This window comes from Electrophorus electricus, chromosome 10 (genome assembly GCF_041902795.1).
Source record: "Electrophorus electricus isolate QZ-2024a chromosome 10, ASM4190279v1, whole genome shotgun sequence".
NCBI classification, from domain to species: Eukaryota; Metazoa; Chordata; class Actinopteri; order Gymnotiformes; family Gymnotidae; genus Electrophorus; species Electrophorus electricus.
In genome coordinates this window covers 10,669,634-10,680,038 of record NC_137506.1, presented here as the reverse complement: position 1 = coordinate 10,680,038, position 10,405 = coordinate 10,669,634, and the positions used below count along the sequence as shown (strand labels likewise).

Sequence of the window (10,405 nt, the reverse complement as noted above, 5' to 3'; positions counted from 1 at the left end):
ATTCTGTTCTTCTCTGCGTTCTTTTTTTCTTTTTCAATCTGAGATGCTGCAGAACCTCATTCTAATCCCTAACAGGCAATCTCTATCTAAAAAGGGCCTCATATCAAAATTTAAAGTGGTGTGTTAGTTGTAACAGTCGCCAGCTGTGTTGATAACTCACTCTACGATGCGCTGACACGGTGGAATCTTCCAGCTGCTTACCGTCCTCCTACAAAACAGAAACCTGCTTAACACACTGATATCCAGCTCAACAGGAGGATGTCTTACAATGTAGGTCGGATCTAAAGTGGGAGAATTGCTGCAACTAACTTCAAAAGGATGAACGCTGTTCTGCCAAAAATGCATCTCACTTTTGTAATCGTATCTTTTTGAAATGTTTGTACTACTGTTTGTCTTCTGTTTATTCTGACTAGCAGTTGCTATCACACCACGCGACTAGAATGTTATACGTATGACGCCGCATGGTTACAGAATTCAAAAGATTACGGCTCGGACGATATTGAACGCGCGTTAAAATACGCTCATGAATGAGTTGAACAGACACCTGTTCATTTCAACACAATGCGAGAAATTACTCTGCTCACAGAGCTTCAGTAACGCCTTAGAGGGAAATTCGCTGCTGCTCTTTAAAACACTGAGCGTTTTTCTTAAAACACATAAAAGGTGCAAGATCACGCGTTGTCGTGTGAGCACCTCAGTCGTAAAAAGGGCTGAGTTGTCATGAATGCGTTATGATCAGGAGTAGTCGGCCGTACTGCTGCGACATCCGGTCAAATCAACTGTCCTCTAAGAATCAGCGCAGTAGTATTTTTGGTAATAGCAGCATCTATGGACATAAACGGCGGCGAAACGGATGGTTTCTTTCTCGTCAACTTTATAGTCCATTACACTTGCTCCTATAGATCGGGATAAAATCTCCATACCAAAACCTCTGTGCATTGGCATGATGAAAATTTAGGGCACGCAAATCCTTCACTTCTGAAACAGCAGAAATTATGTAATTTTACACAGATTGAAAAAAATCCTCAACGTTAAAGACTGCTGTTGACGGAGTTTTAATGTAAATATAGTAGGTTGGGGAAGTGTAACGATGAGCAGTGTGTGGAAAAGAGTGAGATTTATTAGGGGCAAATCCAAAGTCCAGGGTCAAATTATTAACATGGAGAGTCCGAGAATTCATGATAAACTAAAGTAAAGAAAAGCGCACGAAGACAAACCAGGGATGCAGGCTATAACATTGGGGCGAGGATAAACATTCAGGCTTATATTCACATGCACGGAAGCCTCGATTAACAAACAGCAGCTGGACTTACAATAAATAGCAACAAGACTAAACTAAAACAGGGCTTAAAAACATGGTCAAATGAGCATTAAACCAGACACAAGTGCAAATTATGAGGGGTGCAGAAAACGAAACGAAGGAATGGAACCACAACAAGGGAGTAAATCAAAACAAAGACACTAGACAGGGAAACCGTGGAGACATGGACGCTAGAAGGGTGGTCAGTGGTGACAGGAAGCTTGTTTCAGTTATGGATGTCTTTGGCAAAATGAATGCAACTAAAATGCTTTCCTCATGTGTCCTAATAACCAAATAATAACCAAGTTCTTCTTTATTTCTAAATAATATGCCTTTCGGAAATTGTATAACTGCTTGTGTTATATTACTTTCTTTTATTCAGAAACACGGGAGACTCAGGTGAAAAGTGTGATGGAAATTATACACTTATTATTATATCCTAAAACTTGTCTCACCTAATCGTAGTCATCATTTTATTAGATAAATGCATACCTATTTTTATGTTTGTGTTTCACATGTTCCATTCCTTTTCTTTTCTTTGAAAGAAAAATGCCTTAACTTAATCACAGACTAGGATTAAAATAATAATAATAATAAAATCATAGACAGGTCAGCTGAGCCCACTGACTTCTCGTAATGTCCCCATATTGACAGTTAAATATAACATATTAAATACATTAGAGACTGGAGTGTCTTGTTTTTCTCTGAACATTCCACAGTGCATCTAGAATTTTAATAGTTGTTTATTTCTGCTCAGTTTTTCTGCTCTTATTTGAATTTGTTTTTGTCTTAAGGAGAAAAAAAAGGCAACAAACGAGACCTCTGACCCCAGGGGGAAATCATGGATCAGATGCCTCACACCAAGTCACTGTGTAAACAACACCAGGTTCATGTTTTAGTGTGAGGAATGAGTGAAGGAGTGTTTTGAAAGAGCAAATACAAACACTAACAAGAAGAGAACAAAGAAAACAGGAAGGAGAAGCTCCTATCATTTTGAGTTACTTACTGAGATCATTCTCATAGCAAGTTTATTACAACTTGTGTACTTGTTGTAGTGCAGTTAGCTGTTTCTATATTGGCTGAGAGAAGGAGCAGACCTGTTCAAGTCACAGTTCCATTTACATTTAAACAACAGAATCTTGTCAGTGGAGGATGTACTTTCTCAAACCTTTTTAACTGGTATCTCGCCTCTGTGTCTCTCTGTGTTCGCAGGACAGGGACCACTGCACGCCTCGCACCATGACACCTTTGCAGTGATGACTCCCCTCGTGTGGAATTAGTTCACAGCTGTTTAGTATTATACTTATCCACAACTAGGATTAGTCCATTTACTATTTCTTAGAAGTGGGGATCAAGAACATTGGAAGACGTGAGTAGTTTTTTGGAGCAATAAAGATCAATACATAAAAACAGGCAAATGACCTGCTTCAAGGATTTTCACTAGAAGTTATATAACTGCAAGTTATATTACCGATGTCTAAGTGTATGCAGCGCAGAATTCTTTATTCGTAATGTAATACATGTCCTATTTAATTCTACAAGATAAACAGGTTGGAAAATATTTGTGTAAAATAGATTATGATTATTTTTGGAACATAAAGCCATGCAAACATTGTAAGTGGACATCAAGGGAAAATATAAAATAAAAGAATAGTATAGCATACAGTTACAGGGTATGCCTGTTTTCATTGATTACTAGGGAAGCTCTTTGTCTCCCTCTTGTGGCCATTGTTGTCTTAGCCAACAACCATATCAGCATAAGAGACATGAAGTTATAGAAATTAATTAAAACTGAAACGTATTTTTATAAACACGATTTGACAGTGTGTTTTACATATTCTGGTTGAATATCACATTTATGTGTACAAGATTATAAAAAACACAATCATACATTTACCTGATACTTATATCCAAAGTGACTTACGAGTGAGTATATCTTGAGCAATTGAGGGTTAAGGGCCTTGCTCTGAGAACCAACAGTGGCAACTTGGCAGCAGTAGGGCTGGAACCGGTAAGCTTCTGACTACAAGTCAAGTACCTCAAACACTGAGCTACCACTGATCACTCTGATCACTGCTGTGGCCGATCATGTTAGAATTTTACAATGTTGGTTACTAAACTATTTAAAAAAACATTTTGGAACATTTATTTATTTCATTTCCCCTAACCTTTGACAGCACGGCTAGTCCAGACCTCTGTATGCATCTTCTTACCCCTTCTCTCTGCACACAGAAAATAAAACGCATTGAGAAGAGACTAATTGCCCAAAGGGTAAAAAATAAAATGACATATATAATGATAAAAGGAAAAGGTAAATAGATAACAGCAGATGTGTTAATAAAAAATCAAAAGTCATCTAAACAGAACTCAATGCAATAAGTGTGTTTTGAGATATTTTTGTTTTGCTGTTGGTTTGGTCTTTTTTTTTTTTTTGCTTTCAAGTGCTAATGCCATTATGAGTTGCTAGACCATGAAGACATTTAAAGAATAATAAAATAATCTGATTTTGCTGTAAAAGACAGATGTCATGTTCACACTGCACAACTTCACTGCTTAATGTGAGCAGACATCTGGCAGACACGCTTATCTATAGCAACTTACAGTTTCAACTATATTGCAGAGCTAGGTCCATATAGCAGTAGGAGTTTGATTCAGTTCAGTTTAGCTCACTCAGGCTTTCATTTCTGTTGTCTTCAGGTTTTGTTTCATTGTCCCTAATAAGTCCAACTTGTGCTTGTCTACTCATGTCTCACTGTCCTCCTTTGCTTGATGTCACAACTTCATTGATACCTAATGTGAATGTTGGAAGTGTCACATGTTCTTTGAATAGGAATCAAACATCATTGCACTAATACACTGGACTGATAGTGGACTCTGCCGAGGTACACCTACCCCTGATGTCATGATGTTACTGAGCCTCATCTTGTCTCAGATGCCTTGGCTACTCCCATCGTCCCCTGTTGTAGCCCACACCACCTCCACCCCAACCAACTACTCTCTGTTGCCCTTAATGGACGTTCTCTTGCGACTTGGGTCTCGGACACATGCACACTATCGGGACAAGTCTAGAACCTCCAGAAAGTTGGACTAAACATTAAATGCTTATTTCATTTTTTAATTTATGTCTCTCTTTAAACAGCCAGAGGAGGATGGGACCCCCTTTGAGTCTTGGTTCCTCTTGACGTTTCTTCCTCATGCTCTAGGGAGCTTTTCATTGCCACTGTCACCCTTAGCTTGCTTACTGGGGGCTTGGACTTGGACATTTGAAAAGCTGCTTTATAAAAACACCTGTTGTAAATAAAATAAAATAAAATACAATTTTAAAAAGTACTTTATAAATAAAATTTGAATATTTGATTTTTATATGTAATCTTAAAATTCATAAGAAAACTAAAATATGTTTTTTAATCATTACATTTTTTTCACTTAAAACAAAAATATAATTTGGATAGTCTCAATAATCTAATAAAATCAAATCTCATCATTACAGTGCCAAAAACACATCAACATCACCAGACTTCAAAGCACTTCTCTGAGAGGAAGATTTATATGCCTGTAATTCTGTTGTTGAAGAGCCTATAAAATCAAAATAGGCTTTTAAATTTGAAATTTTAAACTCAAATAACTACAGCCTTATTTTAAATGCCTAAACACACACACAGAGTTACCTCACAGTGTGAATATTGTAATTGCTGGAGACAGTATCATAGATCCTCTTTGCTGACACATCAGTGATGTCATTGTGACTGAGGTTGAAATTAGATGGATTATAATTACCACATTGTTCAGGATTCCCAAACACACCTCCCTCTACAAAATCACCGTGTAGTAGTACAAACACCTGTAGATTTATAGATCAATGAATTAAATTAATGAACGAATGAATGAATAAACGAATGACTGAATTAGCAAATGAATGAATAAGCAAAGAAATAAATAGTATATTTGTGTCAGTGGACCTGAGTCATTAATGGCCAGATAATTATGCATTTTGACATTTTAAACAAAATATCATTTCTTTCAGTTCTTGTACACATGACTTGTTATCTATCAGGCATGAAACTGTAAATCATAAAGAGTCTGTTATGCCTTATTTCTCTTTTTAATGAGAACATGTGTTTCTACAAGCAGTCTGGATATTCTGTAGACCACAGAGGTCCATCCTGCCAAGTACAGGCAGTGATCAGTGAACCAGGCAGCCAGTGAGAGAGGTCATCATTTCCAAATAAAATCACCAAGAAAATCAAGCTTTTTGCTATTTGCTTTTGAAAAAAATAAGTCCTTGAAGGAAGACAGGATATGACTGAATGAGCAAAGTTACATTTATATAGAGCCTTTCAAGGAACATACAATGATTTACAATGAACACACACAGCTTCGATGTGCAGTCACATGCCGGATTTTGTGTTAAATTGTGAGAAAAAGAGTAAAATGTGTTATATCTATGTTAGTGCTCACTGTGGACTCAACAATCAAGACTCTCTACACATCCCTCCTCCCGCTTGTCCACTCACTCCAGGATGTGAGCTTTGTGCTGGTGTGGGAACAGCAACTGCGGGCAGTGGTCAGTGAGCTGACAGTGGCTAAGGTCCAGTTCTGACAGCCCTTCAAAATGTTCCAGAAACAGCGCCAGTGACCTACAGGCCTGCTGGTCCAGCCGGGTCTGAGTGAGGTCCACCATCTTACCCAGAGCCCGGGAGGGAGCCACAGCGCATCTCACACACTCCATATCAGTCCCCACACAGAGAAGAGACAGGAACTGGAGCAGCATGGCTTTATTGCAGCTGAACACACTCAACATTCACCAACATGTAGAGTCACAAAACACTAACACACTCACATAACTACTAACATTAATGCTATTTACACACATTTTGTTTCAAATGATAAAATTATTTCCCCTTTTCCAGAATGTTTCCCTAGTTTGTGTGGTGTTGAGTCAGTGGCTTACTGAAGGGTGACTGTGTGTAAAATGGGGAAGAGTTGCCATCACAGCCGTGTAGAGTGAGCTGTGTGTGTGTGTGTGTGTGTGTGTGTGTGTGTGTGTGTGTGTGTGTGTGTGTGTGTGTGTGTGTGTGTGTGTGTGAGAGAGAGCTTGCCCTCTGGATGACCATGGAGACGACTCTGCAGTCCTCAGTGCTCAGAGTCAGTGTGTGTGTCTGTTTGTCTGCTGTGAGTTCCAGAGCAGAGCAGCAGAAGAAATCCATTCTGTGCTGCAGAGCGAAGAGCAGATCTGCCCCCTGCTGTAGTTCAGAGACACTGTAGCAGTGGAGGAGCCTCAGCAACAGCAGCCTGTCAACAAGGAGAAAACAAAACACACACAGACAGTGGCAGGGCAGTTAATTTCAGATTAATATAAATATTTCACCTAAATTTAGCAATTTCCTCCAGAAAGTCATTTTATTCTGTCCTAACACACCTGAGGTAAATATCCATGGATATTGCTGATTACCTGACAGGAGTCTCAATAAAACCTAAATGATACTGGCGCAAAATGACTTTTGAGGAAACTCGTGAAAAACACATAAACATACATAAACGTTTATATAACACTCCCTAAACAGACCAGTTATGTTTTAAAATTCTGATTGTAAGAAAAGTTCAAGCCTGAGACGGGAGACATGTTAGAGCAGTGGCTCAATGCTCTCCAGCTCCGCCTTTGGTATGGAGGTGAAAAGCAGGCTGAGAGAGACTGCTGTGCAGTGCTGGAGGGTGAAACACAGGGCAGCACAGTGGACAGAGTCCACCTCTCTGCTGTTCAGGTTGATGCAGTTCTCTGCTGAACTCAACAAGCTGGACACACAGTGAGCAGAGCCAGTCTGATAGATCTCTCTGATGATGGACAGTACAAAGCTGGAGCTCAGCCTGGGGAGAAGACACACACACACACACACACACAGACACACATTTCCAGGTCTCATGCTGTACAGTATAATTAAAGTGTTTGGACTGTTACAAACTGTGTGAAGAATCTGAGCCACGCAACACATGACTGTATTCTCTCACCTTCTGATCTGAAGTCTGGCCAGTACAGGCAGAAGGTCTCTGGGGTTTTGCTGCTTAATGTTGGGGATGTGTAGTGCTCCCATGAGCTGGTCGAAGCTCGTCTACTTTGCCGTAACGTCACCCATTTGCCTTGCTGTCTGGATGCGCACTTCTGGTGCTAGAGTCTTCTCTGTCAGACTAGCAATTCATCTACACTTCTCACAGATAAAACTGCCACTAATGATGAAGAATAAACATGCTGCATTCAGTGCTCTGAAGCAGAACATAAGTCATGATGAAAAAGCAAAATGTTAACATTACTTATGTTTGTGGTAGTTCCTTAGATATAGTTTGTGATGATAAAGTAGTTTTCTATGGAAGTTGCCAGTTTCCAGGTAGAAAGTAATTAAATCCAGCGAAAAATTTGTTAAACAGATAGAGAGCAGTAAGAGCTAGTATGCTGAAACAGTTTCAAAAACAGGAAGCTTCTTTATGAAGGAAAGAGGTTCTTATGAACCTCAGCATTTTGACAGCAAGTATTAGCCATGGCTATAAAACCATGTGAATAATTCAGTTATGGGATTAATCCACAAAATAGCACATCAAATCTAATTATTTGGCCAGTACAGGGTTATGTAATATTTCTTCATCTCAGCAAAATGCAATAGCTTGACTTCCTTAACTGATTAATAATTAAAAAAATATCTTTCTTGACTATAAGAATATAGCTTACCCATTAGAAAGATTAAACATCCAGTCAGTGTGTTTCCTGGCATGTTAATGTAAAAGGCAGCTCCTAGTGGATTTGGGGAAAGATTAGTAAAAGATTTCAAGTATCTGCAAAGCAGAAAACTGCCTATTCAACAGGCATGAATGATGTGCTAGAGAAGTAGTTGTGTTATTTGCATAGCCTAATTAATATGCATGCAGATCATGTTCTATAGTACCTATATTGTTATATTAAAATTTCACTATTGCTTTTGTGCTTTACAATTGTTACACATAATTGCCACACCCGATACAAGGATAGGAATTCCAATTTATTCATACTGGACAGAAGAATCATTAATGGCTGCTGAGTGAAGCACTTTCATTGAAAATTCATCCAATTATTTATTTATTTATTTATTTATTGTAACCAGAAACAGGGCACATCAGCCAGGAATACATTCCAGCTCTGTTTTAGAACACTGGCTGTGATTCATTACATTTTGGCAATTGTGAAAACAAACTAGATGATACTTCTAAAAGTAATTGTGTTTGCACTTTATTTACACAGTTACATGAACAACACTGGTAGCATAGTCAACAGGCTTGATGGTTTTCCAGTGCACGACACTGTGATACCAGGGCTGGCCCAAGCCTGTGTGGGGCCCTATGAAGAAATCTGAGCTGCCACTGACATAACATAGGTAAAAAAACAAATAGAAATAAATACATGGTCTTTGGCACCCTCTTGGTGGCCTTAGCAGGCTCTCATTTTGCTTATATGGCGGGACAATTGTTCTGCTGTTATCCTATCTATCGAGCAGTCCTACCTAGATTTAGTGCACTTATGTACATTACCCTTAGTCCAGGTTTCTGGTGTTTATTTTAGATGCATTTTTGGTTGTATATATTATAATTAGGCTACTGTGAACAATTGTATACCATATAGCTACAGCATCTGTACTTCACACACATGTAGTAATCGGATCTAGAAAGTTGCCAACCCTATTAAAATATTAGGTTTATAGTATAATATTTGAATTAAACAGACAAAGCGTTAATCACAATCATTTGCATGATGATTAAATCTTGAACCAAAAATGTATCAGAGAGCTCTAGTGTTTTTTAGAGACACACACCCAATAAAATTGTGCTTGACCATTTCTTGCCTTCTATATCATTCTCTGCAGTTTACTGAGAAAGACCTGACACTGGGTAATGCCGTTGTCTATTCGAAGGCCAAAACAACAACAATCTTGGTTATCAAAGACTCACTCCACCCTGACCACAGCCTCTTCTTTTAGAAGCCATGAGAAAACCACCATCGCAGCTTGAGAGCACAAATCTAGCCTCTTAAGAGGTGTTATGTTCCACAGGCAGTTCGATATCTCAATGCACTCCACATGAAAGCAATTTTCTTTCCATGAGTGCAAATTGCACTTTTAATGCCTGATATTTCAGCCACTCATTTCTCTCACTACATGACAAAACTCTCGAAACTTTTCTGCAAAAGCACTGAATGTTATTCTAACCTTTTATGGCCTTTCTCCATTCATGTACACAAAGTCCAGTATGATTCCAAATGTCATCAAAAGATATATCTGTTTGTAGCTGAACAACTTATGCAATGTGATCTTTCTTCTTTGTGTCAAATGAACTTAACAATTGAAACATCCAAAACTGGCTGTGTTTCTTGCCAACATACTGGTGTTTGGACATGTGGGATTACTTGCGCGTCACTTTCAATAGTTCAATTGGTAGAGTAGAAGTTAAAACTGTCATCCTTAGGCTGTCGGTTCAACTCCGACTCCCACAAACTTTATGTTTTAATGCAGAATCTGTCATTTTATATGAGCAAAAAAAGAGGTTTTTCCCTGACCGGGAATCGAACCCGGGCCGCGGCGGTGAGAGCACCGAATCCTAACCACTAGACAACCAGGGACAAAGCTGTAGACTCTGCGCTCCTACTATTCTTCAATGTTTGGATGCATACTGGAATTGGTATGCATGAGTGGAAAAAGGCCATAAAGCGAGTTATTCATCTTTCTCTTTGTTCTACAAAAAAATGAAGTTTGCAAGAGTCAGGGCTCTTTTTTACCATCTGGGAAAAGAGGGAACGCTGGTGTCACTAACACATGGAAAGAGCTGTTATAGTATTCCCCATTTGTCCCCTTAATGTTTCTGACATTTTAGCCACTCATTTCTCTCTCTACATGAAAACATTCTAGAAAATTTTCTCCAAAAAGTACAGAATGTTATTCTAAGTACTCGGAAAATAGTCTTTTCCTCCCCCTTCTGACGCGTGAACTTATAGACGCCCTTGATTGCACGGTGTCTCTGTAGTTAACAAGGGAGAGAGCGTATGCCACTCTCTCTCTCCCTAAGAGTACAGCCAATTATGCTCCTTTAGAC

At 38.9% G+C, this 10,405-nt stretch overlaps 1 non-coding gene across 1 annotated transcript; it reads right to left on the bottom strand.

Annotated features, from left to right (window-relative positions):
* Positions 1-9,863: 9,863 nt before the first annotated feature.
* Positions 9,864-9,935, bottom strand: trnae-cuc (transfer RNA glutamic acid (anticodon CUC)). Its single transcript has one exon. It is a non-coding gene; the product is annotated as a tRNA-Glu (tRNA).
* Positions 9,936-10,405: the final 470 nt, after the last annotated feature.